The following is a 20170-nucleotide window of genomic DNA, read 5'->3' on the forward strand; positions in this document are numbered from 1 at the left end:
TCTTCTCCTTCCAACATCCACCATGTAATTTCGGAGCACTTCCATGAGTCTGGCTCTATATCAAGAGTTTTACAAGTACTATTCCCTCAGATCCTTACAACACTCTGGAGTCTGTTTTATTACTTTCCCCACTTTACTTAGGAGGAAGCTGAGGCTCTGAGTGGTGACGTCACTTGCTCAAGGTCACACAGCTTGTGATAAGGCAGAAATGGGATTTGAACTCACGATGTCTGATGCCTAACAAAAGCCCATGCATGCTTAGAACCGTGATGCAAGGACGAACAAACCCAAACGCCTACATGGGACGTTTAGACCGTAGGGAGGGATGGGAACTGTGGCAAACTTGTCCTATGTGAAGGACGCTGGTGCTACCCATCTCCATCTGAATGTTGGCCGGTGGGGTCTTCTGGTTTCTTCAAGAGAAGCTAGAAATACAAATCGTTATGTGAAACCTCTTGGTTTTTAAATGTCAGCAACCAGTTGATTTTTTAAAAATTGTATAAGTCAAACAGGCGTACAGGTTGAATTTTGCCTGTGGACCACCAATCTGTGACCTCTGCTTGAAATATCTACTAGAGGGTAGTTCCCATGGGCCTGGAGCATCATGACATCCATCCACTGGCCCCAGATTCTGTGAATCAGATGGATCATCGTCTTCTTGTATGTTATCCCAGGACTCACAAAGAACTATGGCTACTGTAGAAGGAAGGTCCAGATAAGCCCAAAGTAGCATTTTGTAGAGCTACACTGTTGGGTATAGTAACCACTAGTCACGTGTAGCTATTTATATTTAAATTAATTAAAATTAAATAAAATAAAAAATTCAGTTCTCTTGTCACACTAGCCACATTTCATGTCGTTTGTAGCTACTATATCAGCAGCACAGGTACAGACCATTTCCATCATCATAGGACATTCTTCTGGACAGTGCTATTGAGAGTCACACTCTGGACCTGATCCTTTGCTCCTCTTCCCCCATAAAACACCTCTCTGCTCCCTAATCCCCTCAGGAACTCTCAGCCAGTGACAAGAGAGCTTATCTGGAGGCAGAAAAGAAAATCATTCCATATGTGTTAACGGGGGAGGGTGAGTCGATGAGCTCACCTTCCTCTCAGTGAGTATGTGCATCATCGTGCCCTTCTGGAGACTTTTGCCTACCTCTCATTAGTTCAGAAAAACTAATTCTTGGAAGGTATTTCAGAACAGACAGAGGATCAGCAAGCCCCTGGAAGAGAGGTTTTGAGGGCTCACGGTGCCAGCAGTCTACACCTGGGAACCCCACCCTGAGGCTACATCTACTGCTGCTTCTGCAAGTTCATTAGAATAAGTTAGTTCAGGTTAGTCCTAGCTCAGTTATGGGAAGCATGGAGGTTCTCAGATCCATCAAGGAGGAAAGAGATCTCAGAGGGAATGTAGAACAGCTAATAAAATAAGACAAGCTTGAAATTAATGATGATTCAAAAATGCCAGAGTTACCAAGTTCCTTTTTTTTTTTTTATAAGATTCAGTAAGAAAGTGGAAAAGTTGGAACATGTACCAGACATGAAGAAATTGCTAGAATAGTTATCAGCCAAAATGTAATTAGAAATGACTTGGATGAGTCAAGGCATCTGCAGGGTTGGCAGAGGGCAAGGTATGGGTATGAAGTGGATCCGCCAAATTGCTGTACGATTCAGGACCTGGGTGGGTGGAAAGCCAGAATGTCAGGCGAGAGGAAAGCCAAAGGCAGAGCTGTCTTGGCAGAAAGTTTGCTTCGGACAGCCATCTGGAATCATGACAAGGAGGCTTAATGGAGGGTTGGAATGAGCAATGTAAAAAGAGGGGAGTGAACCCTTTCAAGGTGGTTGGAAACTAATTGCAAGAGACACAAAAGAGCCAGTCAGATGGAGATCAAAGTGTCTGCTTTATTACTGATAAGAAGCTATGTTGGAGGACACAGCTTGCTAATACTCTTCTCAGTTGAACTCATCCCCAATCCCAACATCAGGCAAAACCGATGGGACAAAAGCCTGCTCTGCTAAGCCCAGAATGCACCTTCTCTGCAGGCAAGCAGATCCCCAAAGAGAGACTAGCTGAGCAAGTTCAGTTCCTTCTTCCAGGTACACCAGTCAGGTGGGGCAAGAGGCCAGCAGTGTCACTCTACTGGAGGTCCTCCTATAGGGAAACATGAGGCCTGGGGAATAAGTGTTCCCCCTCCCATCTTCTCCCCCTCAACATCAGGTGGTCTCAAGAAAATGGCACATTGGTTTTAAGGATATGAGAGAATCAGAATTGCAAAGTCATCAGAACCTGAGGAGAATATCCGGGGCTACCTGGCCTCTCCATGTCTCTTTTTCAGGTTCCTGTTTCTGAATTTTTACATGGACAGACTTACTGAGGCCCTTCATCTTCATGACATCCTCTCACCGTCTCTGCTTCTGCTTTCTGTGGATTATCACATTGACTCTATGAGTGGGTGCTGTTATTATCTCTCCATTTTACTGATAGGAAAACCGAGGCTCAGAGATGTTAAATGCTTTGCCTAAGGTCACTCAGATGGTAACTGGAGGAGCTGGGATTTGAATCCAGGCCTGCACCCTTCTCCACTGCACTCTATTCCTGCCCCAGGACAGCGGGGAGCCTCACTGGGCCAGCCTCCTTGTTTTCATACCAGGCTGTGAGCAGAGTGTGTGGGTCCACAGGCCTGGAGAGACTTATCCTATCCAGCAGAAACTGGAAGCCTCTCCCTTTGGAGCCACCTGTCACAGCTGTGACACAGGCAAGCGGATGGTTGAGAGAGCTGCTCGAGAGTAACACAGTTCAGTGCTCAAATCCCAGCTTAGCCAGTGACTTGCTCTGGGACCCTGAGCACTTGAGTCACTTCTACTCTCTGATCCTCAGTTTCCTCACTTATAAATGGAGATTTTCCATTTCTTAGGAATGTGGTAGGAATTCAGTGAGATGCTGAGTATTAAAACTTAACAGTGAACATTGAATCAAATCATATTGTTCTTTTTGTTACAGAAGAGTCAGAATAGGGAATGCTAAACTTTTCACTGTTTACCCAATTATGACAAGCCCTTTCATGCCGCTGTGTCTTTGTTCATCGTGTTCCTTTTGCCGGGAATGCTTTTCCCTCCCTCCTGTGTAACTCCCACAGTTTGATGACCTCCTACTTGTTTTCAAGGCCTAGCTCAACGTTCACCACTTTTGGAGCCTCTCGGATCCTCCTAAGCAGAATGACATCTCGACTAGGTCCCTCTTCCTTTCCCTATCAGGGCTTTTCACTGAAATGATACTTCAGTGATCTGAGAACTTGCCTCTCTTCCCAGCTCCCAACGAGACTAGAGCTTTTCAAACTGAGAGAGCCATGCCTGAGTCATCAAACCATCCCCTCATTTAACAGGGACATGATGTTAAATGCTCAACAAATGTTTGAGCAAATGAACGCTTAGTGTCGTAGCCATCTACTGCTGCTTAACGATTCACCCCCTTACAAACAACATAACGTATTATCTCAATTTCCGTGGATCAGAAGTCTGTCATGGTTTAGTGGGTCCTCTGGCCCTGGGTCTTTCACAAGGCTGCCATCAAGGTGTGGCCCCGGGCTGCATCATCAGTCATCTGAAGACTCAGCTGGGAAGGATCCACTGGCATGTTCGCTCATATGCAGTTGTTGGCAGGAGTCAGTTTCTTGCAGCTTGTTGAACGGAGACTTCACTTCTTCATGAGTTGTTGGCCAGAGGCCTTCTTTGATCTGTTGCCATGTGGGCCTCTCCACAGAGCATCTCACAACATGCAACTGCCTTCATCAGAGGGAGCAAGAGAGAGGACAGGAAAGAGTGCCAGCAAGAGAGTGCTAACGAGAGTCACAGCCTTCTGTCATCTAATCATGGAGGTGACATACCATTACCTTCACTGCATTCTGCTCATTAGAAGCAAGTCACCCACACCAAGGAGAGGGGGTTACACAAGGCTGTGGGTATCAGGGGCAGAGAGCGTTGGGAGCCACGTCAGCAGCCGCCTGCCACACTTAAAAAAGCCAAGGGGAGCAGAGGGGAGCAGAAAGAAGAGACTGAAATCCAAAAGGAAAGGATGAGGAGGAGAGGGCGAAGAAGTAAGAATGAAGATGACAAAGGAAGAGGGGAGAAGGGGTCGGTCATCAAACACTGGTTGGGCACCTGTTGTGTTCCCCATAAGAGAATACAAGACACACGTGGGCTGTGACATGTCTCCTCCCCGTAGGTGGCTGTCAAGATGGGGAGATGAAACACCCACGTGAGGGATGATGACACAGTAACTCAGGGTCATCTGTGGGGTGGGCCGTGTGCTTCATCAGACCCTAAGTGTTACGAAACTGAGATGAAGGTGGACTCATTGGGTATGGTGTGCTGGGCAAGATGGGGCTCGAGCTCGAGCTTGCAACATGGGTAGACTTGGGTCAGGGAAATAGCATGCTAAGGGGTGAAGAATGGTGTGGGAAAGGGCTCAGATATGAAGGACTTCTTAAGTAAAAGGGACTCCAAAATACCTGCCATGGGGGATTCTAGGAGGGCATTAGTGGGAGACGAGATTGCGGAAGCAGATGGAGACCAGGTCTTGAAGGGTCTTGAGAGCCCAAAATTCTTGAGAATTTTGAGGTCCATCGGGTAGACCGATAGGAGTCTTTGAAGGTGGCTGAGTGGAGGCTCTATTAAGTGAGGTTAAGCACAGAAGTTTGGAATCAGGAACACTGGCTTTCCAGTCCCCAGCTCCACTGCTTACAGCTGTGAGAAGCTTCTGGGGCAAATGATTTAAGTTCATGAGCCTCAGTTTCTTCATCTGCAGTATGGTAACATCTCCCCCATGGGCTTGTTGTAAAGATTAAATGAAATAATGCTGTAAAGTGCTTAGTGTAATGCCTGTCATATGGTGAGCCCACGACAAGTAGTTAAATAGCTGCTATTATTATTATTATTATTATTATTATTTCTGAGTTGGGGATGAGGGACACGATTACCCTGAGAGATGGAGAATTTTAAAACATCCAAGTCTTCCTCTTATTGGCAAAACATTCATCTGGCCTTTTCCCTTGTCTCTTCCTGGTTGTGGACCATGACAGATGAGCAATGCGGACCTGAAAGTGACAGATGTGTCCAATTAGGACAGGACAAAGGGGGAGGGACAAAGGGAGGAAGGGCTGAGGAATGACCAAACAATGCCTGGAATCATGGTCAACAGAGCTACAGAGGTTTAAGGAACTGTCTTTACAGAAATGTAATTCTGAGGCCAAGTCAAGGGCAAGTTCCCAGAATTTGCATGGGGCACTGGTACAGCTGTTCTCATTCAGAGGGAGGGGCCTGACGTGGATTCCAAAGACAGGAGGGCCCCTGGAGGTCAGTGGGATCGACATCCCTCCTTGTACTGTATTGTTATCCTTGAAGGAGGTTGTTGACCTCAGCAGCTGTGGGAGGGACCATTGGGAGGGACCTCAGACTTGAGTAAATGAAGATCCTGATCTCTGGGGTGGTGGGGTTATGTCCTAAGTAAGTGAGGAAGTAGGGGAAGTTAGTTTACTTTTTTCATCCACCATTTTGCTCCACCAAACTCCTTTTGGTCTTTTTATTCAGATAAAATGTACCTCCGTAGTTGGGTCTCATGCTGTAGTTCTTTCCTCTCCATTTCTTCTCATCAAAACTTACCAGTCGTGGGTTACATTCCCTCCAATTCTGCTTTTCACTCTGTTATTTCATAAAGTGGTGGTCCTCAGACTTTCGATTTCAGGTACTAGTGCATTTTCAATGTTGAAACTTCCTTGTTGGGCTAGAGATAGAGATACAGATTTGTCTCAATGTGGAGGTTGCTAACTCTCTATTTTGTCAAATAAATACCTTTAAAAACTTATTCTGTAAGTGACATTTTTTTCAACCGCAAACGAAGAAGCAAGAATAGTCTCAAATAAAGACAATCCGTTGAATGGGACAATTTCAGCTTCTTGAGAAACTTTTCCTATACTGACTTTATTTTTTTGTGCTTGTGCTACCATTTGTAAACTGCAGTCAGGGGCGATTTATGCTAAGGTGTTAGTGGTTTCATAACATGTTCATTTAGGAAATATCAAGCTCTTCCTATGTGTTAAGCCTTGTGTTAAATGCTGGACCTGTAGAGATGAAGGAAACTTGGTATCTGATGCCAAAAAAATCCAGTCTCGACTGGGAAAACATTTGTGAACACTGATGCTGATTCCAATACAGTGCCTCAGAGCACATGGCATTGTGCTCTAGCAGTTTAGACAAAAAGCTACCTGGGCTGAAGAGAAAGATGGAGAAATCTTCATAGGTAAGGAGGAATTCAAGGAAGGAACTGCCAGTGGAAAGGTAGAGTGGTGTGCTTGTAAGGGCTGCCATTTATCTGGGAGCTACAGGTTGCTCGGTGCTTTGATGTCACCCCATTTTAATCTTAACAACAACGCTGTAAGGCTGATATTACAATTCTCATTTTACCATAAAGAAAGGAGTTTCAGTAGGGAGTCACGTGCTGGAGGTCACATAGTAAGAGGCAGACATGGGGTTTGAATCTAGCCCTGCCTGACATCAGGGCCCCCCGCCCCTGATGGCGCGCGGAGGCCTACAAAGGGATTCTCCAGATGGGAGGCAAAGCTGAGGTTCAGCTGCACAGAATAGAAGAGAAAATGGGGATGAGGTCCCACAGGATTGTGGAATCCCCAAGTCAGGATGATCTAGGACTCTTAAGCCCCGCTCCCAACCCGCTGCCTTCCTTTTAGGGACACCCTTCTGCTCCATGACATTCTCCATGTAAGAAATCATACTATTGAGTAAAACTAGTAGACTGCTCTTTCTTTTTTAAGGGGTCGGAGGGGGCTAACCTAAATCCATCTTGCTTCGCTGAAATCTAATTTCGGCCCCCCGGAAATTTCCTCAGAAAGCCTTCAGTGGCTCTCCGCTCTTATCCATACTCCCAATTCTGCTCACAAGGAAATAAGAAGGAAATGTAGGCTGGGGTTAGATTGTCAATAACTTAGGTTGCCAAATAAAATACAAGGTGCCCAGTTAAATTTGATTTTCAGATAAACAATGAAACTTTTTTTAGCATAAGTATATCCCAAACATTACATGGGACATACTTAAGAAAACATTCATTGTTCATCTGAAATTCAAATTTAACTGGGTGGCCTGTATTGGTGTCCTGTATTTTTTTTTTTTAATTTTTATTTATTTATTTATTTATTTATGGCTGTGTTGGGTCTTCGTTTCTGTGCGAGGGCTTTCTTTAGTTGTGGCAAGCGGGGGCCACTCTTCATCGCGGTGCGCGGGCCTCTCACTATCGCGGCCTCTCTTGTTGCGGAGCACAGGCTCCAGATGCGCAGGCTCAGTAATTGTGGCTCACGGGCCTAGTTGCTCCGCGGCATGTGGGATCTTCCCAGACCAGGGCTCGAACCCGTGTCCCCTGCATTGGCAGGCAGATTCTCGACCACTGCGCCACCAGGGAAGCCCGGTGTCCTGTATTTTTATGGACTACATCCATCCACCTTTTCAACAGCCCAGCACGTTTACATCTACATCCCAACCAGAACTTACAGGACTTAGCAGTGCTTTGAGTAAAAAGTCCTTGCTTCCCGTGGAAACTCAAGTTCTCATCACGTCAAGCCGAAATTAGATTTCAGCGAAGCAAGATGGATTTAGGTTAGCCCCCTCCGACCCCTTAAAAAAGAAAGAGCAGTCTACTAGTTTTACTCAATAGTATGATTTCTTACATGGAGAATGTCATGGAGCAGAAGGGTGTCCCTAAAAGGAAGGCAGCGGGTTGGGAGCGGGGCTTAAGAGTCCTAGATCATCCTGACTTGGGGATTCCACAATCCTGTGGGACCTCATCCCCATTTTCTCTTCTATTCTGTGCAGCTGAACCTCAGCTTTGCCTCCCATCTCGAGAATCCCTTTGTAGGCCTCCTCGCGCCTAACCGGAGGGAGCTGGGAGGGAGTCCATTTCAGAGCACTTAGCAGCCACAAGAGTTTCCCTTTCTTCTCTTCTCCCTGCTATTTGACAAACAAGAGGGTTGTTTAATCACAGAAAGCAGACTGAAGTGGAGTTTTTATCTTGAGCCATTCACTAAAGGGATCAAATTTGGGTTGCCTTTGAAGAAACGAAAGAGTGGCTTCTTTCCCTTCTTCTTTCCTGTTCCATCAGCTTTAAAAAAAAAGTTTGGGGCTTCCCTGGTGGCGCAGTGGTTGAGAGTCTGCCTGCTAATGCAGGGGACGCGGGTTCGAGCCCTGGTCTGGGAAGATCCCACATGCCACGGAGCAGCTGGGCCCGTGAGCCACAATTGCTGAGCCTGCGCGTCTGGAGCCTGTGCCCCGCAACGGGAGGGGCCGCGATAGAGAAAGGCCCGCGCACCGCGATGAAGAGCGGTCCCCGCACCGCGATGAAGAGTGGCCCCCGCTTGCCGCAACTGGAGAAAGCCCTCGCACGAACCGAAGACCCAACACAGCCAAAAATAAATAAATAAATAAATAAATAAAAATAAATAAAAAAGAAAATCCTTTCAAAAAAAAAAAAAAAAAAAAAGTTTGAAGGGAAAATGCTTACAGCATGGAAAAGACATAGAAAGCTCCCTGTTAGTTAAAGATACATAACCAAACCTTTTGGGCTAATGAAACCTAATGCTGTTCTACGTAGTTTCTTTTTTGTTTGACCATTGTTCTGCAACCCCCCTGACCCAAAGCTTCACATTTTTGCCCTCTATTGCTGGGCCTGCTTAGAATTTGGGGTCCAATAGTTATGTTAATCTTAAAATTGCTTAAATGTGTGGGCTAGTGTGGGAGAAGGAAATATAGAAGCAGATACTTTGCATACATTATCTCCTATAATCCTCCCAACAATCTTATCAGATAAAATGCTGTTCTCCCCACTTTACAGATTAGAAAACTGAGGCTCACAGAGGTTTAGAGTTGATGAGGTCAGGTGAAGGCTTTAGGGAGGAGTTAGAACAGGGGGGCTGATGCTGCTAATTTGACACCCATTAAAAGACTTTCTTGACTCACTGTAGTTGCACTCTTTGCCTTCAGAATTACTCATCCTTACTCTAATAATATTAAACCCCAAACTGCTATTGTCATGTGGGTATTTTTCTTCACATAGGGTGACGTAGAACAAATGAAAGTCTTCCCACCTTCCTGACAGCTTAAAAGGAATAAGCCAAATAAGGCAACGTGCTCATTAGAAAATAGGTATCAGGATTTTCAAAATACAGCCGTGAATGCCATGCTGCTGCTGGTCAGTGATGGAATTTGCTAACCACTTTGGAAAGGTCCTTGGATTCTCACCCATAGAGTGAGAATCACTCTCATCTGCTCACTAAGTGATTAAAAACATCCATATGAAGCCACTGGGGCAGACTTCAGAAACCTGCCCAGTCCAGTTGATTCCCTCCTGCAGCTCTTTCCCACCATACCTACTGGACTGCAAAGGGAAGGGCTTAAAATACAAAATGAAGAGTTGGGTGGGAGTTAGGGCTAGGGCTGCGAGGGAAAAGAATTCAGGTGGTAGTGATCAACTCTGTGAATGCACTCATTCATTCACTCAAATATCCATGCCATCGCTCAGTAGTGTTTCTTGAGTCTCCACTATGTGCCAGGACCCATTCATGGTGTTGAGAGTATAGCTATGAACACAGTGGATGATATCTTCCAACAAAGAGTGCTTATTCCAGTAGATAGGAGGGGTGCAGATAGTTTTGAGTGATGACTTACATTATTTATTATATAATCACAATGTGTGGCAGTTGTTTCAAATGAGCTACAGGTGTGTATCCTGGGAGGGGGCAGGTCTTCTCCAAGGCTGGGGAAGATTCTGAGTCGAGACCTGGAGGATGAATAAGACTTAATTAGGTGAGGTGTGGGTGGCAGCGGGGAAGAGAAGGCATCCCAGCGCAGAGAACTGATGTGCAAAGATTCAAGGGGGAAGGAAAGAACAGGGTAGTAGTTTCTTCTTCTATCCCTGGGCCCTCCATCCCAGTGTTTGTGACATTTGCATGCCTGCACGGAATGAGCTCTAAGCAATGGGAGGCTAAAATCCCATCTGCAGCTCCCAGGGATTCTTAGCTAGCTGGGGGTCTGTAATCCCTTGGACACTCTGACGGAGACCCAGTAGTTTTATCCCAGGATACTGCATACAGACACGTAAGCACAAACTTTTCAGAGAACTTCATGGGTTTCATTAATCCCATAGACCTCTGGCTTCAAAAAGAAGTACAGATGCCTTAGTGTGACATTCATGCCCTTTCTACAGCTCCCGCTTCTTCTCTGGCTGTAGCCCTAGCCCAGAGTTCTGAAGCCAAGCTGTTCCCATCCATTCTCTTTGCTTCCTCCCTTCTCCCAAGATGTAGGTGCCTTCTCCCAAGCACTTGGGCAAAAGTGTTTTAATTTAATTTCTGTTCTTTCCTGGTTTTCCTTCTTCCACCCTATCCTGTTTACCCAGCCTCTTAGGCTTACTATCATAGAGACTTGACTGTTTGTGCCGTCGGCCCAGTATTAGAAAAATTGACTGCCAAAGAGTGGACCCTTCTGCCCAGCGGATACCCAACCCTGCCAGTCTCCTTGATCGTGACCCTCTGGTTTCTCCTCTCCCTTTATTGCTCTCCACTGTCTGGGATTGATAAAGAGTCCAGGAGTCTGTTTACAACTCTACCACCTACCCAGTGCTTTATGAATTTAGGCATATCCTGAACCCACTCCAGACTTCAGTTCCTTGACATGTAAAATGAGGGGTAGGTTCCTAGAAAAATGAAACATAGAATTACCACATGATCCAGCAGTTCCATTCTTAGGCACATGCCCAATATAACTTAAAGCGGAGATTCAAGCAGATACACATAAACCAATGTTAATCGTAACGTTATTCACCATAGCCAAATAAACACATAATTAACAAGATGATTATGGGTGGAGGTAAGAGCTATAAGAAAATAAAACAAGCTGATGGGGGAGAGGCGAACAGAAGGACCATTTATTATTGGGTGATTAGAGGAATTAGTATTTGAACTGAGATCTGAATAATGAGAAGGAATTCGTATTTTTATTATTTTTTATTTTTTTATTTTTTTTATTTTTAAATGAGTTTTTTTTTAACATCTTTATTGAAGTATAATTGCTTTACAATGGTGTGTTAGTTGCTGCTTTATAACAAAGTGAATCAGTTATACATATACATATGTTCCCATATGTCTTCCCTCTTGCATCTTCCTCCCTCCCACCCTCCCTATCCCACCCCTCTAGGTGGTCACAAAGCACCGAGCTGATCTCCCTGTGCTATGCGGCTGCTTCCCACTAGCTATCTATTTTACATTTGGTAATGTATATATGTCCATGACACTCTCTCACCCTGTCACATCTCACCCCTCCCCCTCCCCATATCCTCAAGTCCATTCTTTAGTAGGTCTGTGTCTTTATTCCCATCTTGCCACTAGGTTCTTCATGACCTTTTTTTTTTTTTCCTTAGATTCCATATATATGTGTTAGCATACTGTATTTGTTTTTCTCTTTCTGACTTACTTCACTCTGTATGACAGACTCTAACTCCATCCACCTCATTACAAATACCTCCATTTCATTTCTTTTTATGGCTGAGTAATATTCCATTGTATATATGTGCCACATCTTCTTTATCCATCCATCTGATGATGGACACTTAGGTTGCTTCCATGTCCTGGCTATTGTAAACAGAGCTGCAATGAACATTTTGGTACATGACTCTTTTTGAATTATGGTTTTCTCAGGGTATATGCCCAGTAGTGGGATTGCTGGGTCGTATGGTAGTTCTATTTTTAGTTTTTTAAGGAACCTCCATACTGTTCTCCATAGTGGCTGTATCAATTTACATTCCCACCAACAGTGCAAGAGGGTTCCCTTTTCTCCACACCCTCTCCAGCATTTATTGTTTGTAGATTTTTTGATGATGGCCATTCTGACCGGTGTGAGATGATACCTCATTGGAGTTTTGATTTGCATTTCTCTAATGATTAATGATGTTGAGCATTCTTTCATGTGTCTGTTGGCCATCTGTATATCTTCTTTGGGGAATTCGTATTTTTAAAGTCTGGGGGTAGAATGTTGCAGGCAAATGGAACAGCAAATGCAAAGGCTTAGAGGTAGGGACGATCTGAGCAGTTTTGAGGAGCATTTATGTAGGTAAAAGCAAGTGTCATGTCACTGCTCTTTCTAAAATCCTCAAAAGCGCCTCATTACCCTAAAGTTAAAACCTTGATCACACAGGCTTTTTGTGACCCGGCCCCATCCTCCTCTCCAGCCATACTTCTGACCCTCAACCTTGAGGAAATCCTATTCTCTGCGTTTCTCAAACTTGAATCACAGTCACCTGGAGGACTTGTCAAAACAGATGGCCGGGTCCTACCTCCTAGAGTGTGCGACTCAGTAAGCCTAGGGCGGGGCCTGGGAATTTGCATTTCCATCAAGATCCCAGGAGATGCTGCTCCTGCTGGTCTGGACTGCACTGTGGGAATCGCTGCTGGACTCTAAGCTCTGGGTCTGCGTACCTGCGAGCTCTCTCCCTGGAGTGGCCTCTCCCTCTCCCGCCTCCTTGGCCTGGATAACCTGCACTTAGGGCCTGGTTTTTCCCTGACCGCCTCAACACAGAGACGAGTACTCCTTCTGCGTGCAGCCTCAGCCCTCTGAGCGGAGGGGTGATATCACACATCGCAACCCAGAGGCATTGCCAGGCTGCTTGCCTACACCCCCACCTCCCCTCACCCTGGACTGTGGGCTTGTTGAAGGCAGAGATAGTTTCCTACTTCTTGTTGAAACCTCAGCACTTGGTATAATTGCTGGCACTTAGTCTGTGCCCAATAAATTTTGTAAATGTGTTATAATAATTAGAAAGGGCACATAACTTGAATTACTTCTTTAAGAGTCAGTTACACTCTCTGTGGTTTGGGGCCAGAGCCATATTAAGTGGTCCACTTAATATTAATTCTAGCCTCCTTCAACTCATGTAGAGACCCACAGAACTGTCTTTCCGGGTCAGCTCCACCTCCCTTTTTTATTTCTAAGTTTCTGAAAGCAGGGAGCCTGTCAGTATTTCTGTTTCCCCATTTCTCCATCTCTCAGGAGACCTGTCCCCCAGAATCACCTGGCATCGTTGCCTTCTGTTCAGCACCATTTTTTGTGTGTTTCTGGAACACATGTTCTAAAGATACTTCAGGTGCCTCTGACTCATCGTGCAACGGGCTGAGCGGTGTGGTGAATAGCGAGCAGTCCAGCCACGAAGCCAGAGAGCGGTTGCAGTCATACTGGATGTTTAATACTGAAGTACGTCCATTCATCTCAGTAAATAGCTGCTCCTCTCGTCCCCTTCCAGGGCCGTCATCTGCACCCGCCTGGTCACTCCATCCACTTCCCTGGAACCCAGGCTACCCTAGGCCTGGCATCCATCTGGTTGGTCGGCTCCGTGCTGTCCTAGTTGTTAAGTATTTTGAATATCGCTCCTGGGCTCAGAAAGGCCTAGACCTAAATCCCAGCTCTTCCACGTATCACCACCTGTGTGGCCTTGGGCAAAGCACTTCATCTCTTTGAGCCTCAGCTTCCACATATGCAAAGGGTGGACCACAATAATAGCTTTGCCCTTGGATTATTATGAGAGGGGAGCAAGATGATTCATGCTTAATCCAATGCAAAGGCAGACAGTAATCACTCAACAAATGCTAAATTTCTGCTGTTATTAAAATGACTGTTATGACTATTCCAAGCAAACAAAATCGTGAAGAAACTATAAAATGTCACCCCTGGGAAGGCCCTTAGAGATGCCCAAGTCCAGGAGTTGCTGCTGGGTTGAGGGTGGAAATGTTTATGCCCGAGGAAGGCTGGGTGAGATGCAGTTAAGAATGGTGGGGTCTGTGGCGAAAAGGAGAGCATTTGCCTTCGACCTGTAGTCATTGAAGTTCTCTATTTTTGAATACCTTGTGGGTATTTCTGTAGGCCAGAAATTCATCCTGTGGAGTGCCAGTTGGAGACCTCTGAGAACGCAACCGTATAATTTCAGGTGGGAAAACTGAGGCCAGAGTTAGGAATGAGTTGCCCAAGTTTAATGAGGACAGGAATCCTGGCCCTTCCAGCCTTCCGTACATTGCCCAGCCTCATCTGAAGACCCCTTGAAGGAGAGGGGGCCGAGAGTCATAAGCTTGTTGCTCCGATTCCTGAATCATAGACCCAGGGTATCCTCTGTAAAGTCTAGTTGAGAGGGATTTTTTAAAAATAGCATTTATCACTTTTCTAAAAACAAAATTTATTTTGATTAATTTATTTATTTTAATCATGCCCCCCAAACAAAGTAAAAGAGAAATGCCCCCTAGACGTTCTGGCTGTATAATCTCAGACAATCCCTTCACTTCCTACAGAGCCTGCTTCAAAGGGCCACCGCAGGGAGTAAAACGTGAAAATGTTCATAAAGTTCTTGCACAGAGAGGAAAGATTAAATGCATTGGAAGTTATTCTGGGCTTTGGGTTGGCAGGAGCTTGCTTAGAATCTGGCCTGCCTGTAAAGCAAACTAAGTTTCCGGGAGGGAAATGATGCATTAACAACTGTGGTCACATCACAACACAGACTATCGGTTTGTTTGGTAATTATTTCTGCAACATCCAATCCAGGGGCAAGGCAATAGGGAGGGTCCTGCTGCCACAGAACTGTCCCCAAAGGCCCTGGCTGCAGAAGGTGCCTGGCTTCAGCTCTGCCTAGAGGTCTGCGGCATGCAGGGGCATAGGAACAGCCTCGGTTTTCTCCTTTTGTCCTTTCTTTTCTCCAAGCCAAAGGTCAGTTGCCTTTGTCTTCTGCTTCAAAGCATTCCAGGAGAGACTTCTGTACTCCTTTCAGGAGAAAAGAAATAACAGACAAGACAAAGCGAGATACATTCAGAAGTTGCGTCCTATCTTTAAAAACAGAAGGCACTAGAGGCAATATACAGTACATACACACACATACACTAAATAAGGTGAGCCATCATGACAGGTGGAGGGATGCTTTTAGATGCAAAATTGGATTCTCTTAGGCAAGTTCTTTTCCCACCTTGCTGTTGAGAAGAACACAGATCTGTGTGTCCACATTTAAATATTACACCAGCATAGTGCAGTTGATGAGATACCCACATGTGCATATGCCAGATACTTTTTGCTTGTAAGTAAAGGAGCTCTGCTACACACCTCTGGGCAAAAAGGCCTTTGAGTCAAATGCTGGCAATGCCCTTTTCCAGGCCTGGGAAAAGCAGGTTGGGCTATTACACACAGATAGATGATACAGTATGTCCTGAACATTAGTAGTTTGAATACTACTTTAGGATTTCTGTAGCATCTGTGTCTCACCTGTGCTCTTACTTAGTCTTGACACTTTAAGAAAAATGGAATAATTTTGAATGAGGAATAGTTTTTAAATGGAAAGATAAACCATAAAAAAATTAAATTATCTATGGAGATAGAGTAAAGAGGGTGGACAGGACAGGGTGTCTAGACTTCTCCGAATATACTTTGTGGAAGTGTTGACTTTAGAACACTGTAAATATTTTACGTAATTAAAAAATAAAGTTATATTAAAAAGCAATCCCTAAAAATCCAGCTTAAAAGTAAATAAATAAACCTCAATGTGACTTTATTCCACTTGACTTTAAAACACAGTAATTTGAATATACACCCAAGTGAGAGGTTAAAACAAAATCTGAAACTGATTTCAGTAATCATATTATAGGTGGTCATATAAGTATGCTTGTTCTAAAACGTGTGTATTGTGGGACAGACAAAATGAGTAATTATGTTGGTGTCACTAAACTTGGATTTTTGGCATGTCAGAAAGGAAATACAAATGTGAGATTTATGGTTTATGAGAAAAACCTGCAGCCCTTATTTGAACCAGAGATACCAGGAGAAAATCATGATATATTTTTTTGTCTTAAAATAAAATTTCCTAGGTCTGTATATTAAAAAGTCTTAGAAACAATGACTGACTAATCTAGTAGGGATGAGCAACCTTGGCACTCGTTAAAAGGAACCACTGCTGTTTGGAGAAATGGCTGATTCCAGGTCTGGGGGAGGCAGGAAATTTGTAAGTTGAGCTTGGAACATCTGGACATAGCAGAAAGCAAGCAAGTCATCAGAGGCTTCTAGGGTCATTTCACAGGACTCAGGAACCAATTGAATAGACTATCCTGGCTAGAGGTGAAACAATTTTAGCATTAGTAAGGATAATAGTAGCAATTAAGGGCTTCCCTGGTGGCGCAGTGGTTAAGAATCTGCCTGCCAATGCAGGGAATACGGGTTCGAGCCTTGGTCCGGGAAGATCCCACATGCCGCGGAGCAACTAAGCCCCGGGCGCCACAACTACTGAGCCCGCAAGCCACAACTACTGAAGCCCTTGCGCTTAGAGCCCAAGCTCCGCAACAAGAGAAGTACCACAATGAGAAGCCCGCGCACCACAACAAAGATCCAACTCAGCCAACAAAAATAATAAAAATTAAAAAATAATAATAAATTTTATTTTAAAAATAACAAAGCACATCAAATATATTTAAATCTATGAATTCATCGTAAGTATAAAAAAATTCAGTAGTACTTTTAAAGAATGTTAGTACACCAACTCATTGTTATTTAAACTAGTAAATAAAGGGAAAGGATCAAGTATTTATTCTGCCTTTTCTATATTGATGGTGCCTCGAGTTTCCCGAATAGTTGATGAGGGGATCTTTCTCTATAGAAGTATTCCAGCTAATACATAAAAATAAATGATGGATTAGAGCAGCACGATTTTTGCAACCCCTAATAAATTAATCAATTAGGCAAAGATCTTCAGTCTCAGCTAGCATCACAAGAAAAGAAAAAAATCATACATTATTAACCTTCTGGTGGAATTTCTTTTGAACTTAAATCTGATTAAACTTCTAGATCTAACCATCACTTAACAGGAAATAGAGGGCACAGAGAAATGCTATCAATGCAATCAGGAAAATACAGATTATGGGAAATTCTACTAGACAAACAAGCAAGTTTCTTATCAAAAATAAAGAAGAAAGAGAAATGGAATGCATGTATGTATATGTGTGTGTGTGGTGGGGGGAGCTTATAGAGAAAAGGATACTGAAGGAGAAGCATCAGTCAACCACAATGAATGAGCCTTATTTGTATCCCAATTCAAACAAACACTTAAGACTGTTGGGGAAAAGTGGACATTGACTGGATATTTGATGACACTAAGGAATTATTGTTAATTTTGTCTAGTGTGATAACGATATCACCATTATACTAAAAAAAAAACAAAGCAATTTAGAGATACATCCTGCAGTATTTACAACTGGAATAATACAATGTCTTGGATTTGCTTCAGAATCATTTAGGGGTGTGGTAAGTGGGTCAGAGTAAGATTGAAAACATCAACTATGTGTTGATAATTGTTGAACTTAGAAATGGATACACAGGAGCTCTTTGTGCTAGTCTTTACTTTTGAATATGTTTGAAATTTTCTATAGTAAAAAGTTGTTCAAGCGTGAATCACCTCTTTACCTAACAAATTTCCTTAAAGAGGACATTTTAGAAATGAAAAATTAGTGTCACATGCCAATCATGGAAGATAACTATAAAAATAAATACAATGAAAGCAAAGCAGCATTATTAAATACTAGTTGTCCATGCCCCTGAATCTGAAGTCACTTTCTTATTGTTGAAAAGTCTAAGAGATGTGTTCAAGACATTTTCAGAAAATCAAAATTTGGAGATTTACTTCTGGAGGTAACCTAATAGCTAGGAAGGCAAGTCATAAAAGGAATACTTTCTCATCATACGTGACCATGTACTCTGAGGTTATTTAATACTCCATCTGCCTGGGTACCACCTAAAACCTTCTGCAGGGGGGTGTGCCACCAGGGTTCTAAGGAACCTTACTTTGATAAATAATGATATAGTGTCATTGGCTTTTAAAATTGGGCAGAATAATGGCAGTGCTCTCATTTCGTTTCATGGAGCATATTCCTCCATCACTAACTGTTCCATTTCTCCTCCATTCTTCCATCACTAACTATGTTCTCTGGTCTTCAGCCTCTTTTTTGTGTGTACCCAACTCTTTCAATATGTGGTCTTTGCACACACTGAATCCTCTTACCACTCTGAAACTCAGTTTCCAAATCTGCAAAATTTAGACAATGATAGTTTCTTTCCCATAGAGTTGTTGAGAACGATTAAATGAGATAATACTTTTTTAAAAATTGAAGTATATAGTTGATTTACGATATTGTGTTAGTTTCTGGTGTACAGCAAAGTGATTCAGTTATATATATATACAATAATTCAGTTATATATATATAATATATAGATTACATATAATAAATATAAATATATTAATTATATTTATGATGTAATTAAGATGTTATGGAAAACCCCAAATGAACTTTTTGGCCAACCCAGTATAATATATATTTATTTATATATATATATATATATATATATATATATATATATATATATATATATATATATGGTCTTTTTCATTCTCTTCCATTATGGTTTATTACAGGATATTGAATATTGTTCCCTGTGCTGTACAGTAGGACCTTGTTGTTTATCTATTTTATATATAGTAGTTTGTATCTGCTAATCTCAAACTCCTAATTTATCCCTCTCCCCCTTTCCCCTTTGGTAACCATAAGTTTGTTTTCTATGTCTGTGAGTCTGGTTCTCTTTTGTAAATAAGTTCATTTGTATCATATTTTAGATTCCACATATGAGTGATATTATATGATATTTGTCTTTCTCTTTCTGACTTGCTTCACTTAGTGTGATAATCTCTAGGTCCATCCATGTTGCTGCAAATGGCATTATTTCATTTTTTTATGGCTGAGTAGTATTCCATTTTATATATATACCACATCTTCTTTATCCATTTATCTGTTGATGGACATTGAGTTTGTTTCCATGTCTTGGCTATTGTAAATAGTGCTGCTATGAACATTGGGGTGCATGTGTCTTTTCAAAGTAGAGTTTTCTCTGTATATATGCCCAGGAGTGGGATTGCTGGATCATATGGCAACTCTGTTTTTAATTTTTTGAGGAACCTCCCTAATGTTTTCCATAGTGGCTGCACCAATTTACATTCCCACCAACAGTGTAGGAGGAGTCCCTTTTCTCCACACTCTCTCCAGAATTTATTATTTCTAGACTTTTTAATGATGGCCATTCTGATTGGTGTAAGGTGATACCTCATTGTAGTTCTGATTTGCATTTCTCTAATAATTATCGACGTTGGGCATCTTTTCATGTGCCTGTTGGCCATCTGGATGTCTTCTTTGGAGAAATGTCTATTTAGGTCTCTGCCCTAAATGAGATAACGCTTATCAAAGGTTTAGCACAAATGGTGACTAGAACATAGAACATAGTAACACTTACTCGATAAGTGCAGTTATTATTATCTGAGACAGCAATGAATGTATTTGTCTTATAGACTCTTAGGAACTACGCAACCAGGGAAGGAGGACTCCTGGTTTATCCATGTTGGTCCAGGGGCATTTGGAGCAGTTTATATCAATATTCTAGAAGAGAAATGGATATTAAACAGAGAAGGTGGGATTCAGATTAAACATAAAGTAGAACTTTCAAGAAGTGAGGATTAGTAAGCCCTGAGTAATAGAATCATTTTTTCTCCTTAAAAGTCTGTACGAAAAAATACAGAATCTTGTAATTTGAATAGTTTAGCATGATCCTGTTTAAGGGCACAAAGACAGATGAATTGGTCTCATTATCATATTTCCCATTATCTCAGTAATTATTTGAATCATTCACTGTTCACTGGACTTTTGGAAATGGGTACAGACTGTCAAGTACCCTGGTGTCCCTTGATGATGGTGGATAATGATTAGCCATATTATACTCAGAGAATTTATGGACAGAGAGAGTGAGGGGTTTACCTCAATAACACAGTCATGTTAGTGAGGTGGGATTTGAACGGCCTCAGGAGGAGGGGCAGCTATTTCTCTGAGCTGGTGGTGCTGCCTTTTTGGATCATCAGAGAGAAGGACATATAAGAATCTCTTTAGCTCCTGCTCTAGAGTACCTGGGTTTCCAAATCCTAGAACCCCTTCTACCTGGTCTCCCTTTTTCTAATGAAAGAACAATGCCATTCAGGTAAAGAAGTACTCTCTAGACTTGGCCAGCAAATT

The sequence above is a fragment of the Balaenoptera acutorostrata genome, chromosome 13, assembly GCF_949987535.1.
Source record: "Balaenoptera acutorostrata chromosome 13, mBalAcu1.1, whole genome shotgun sequence".
In the NCBI taxonomy this organism is placed as follows: Eukaryota; Metazoa; Chordata; class Mammalia; order Artiodactyla; family Balaenopteridae; genus Balaenoptera; species Balaenoptera acutorostrata.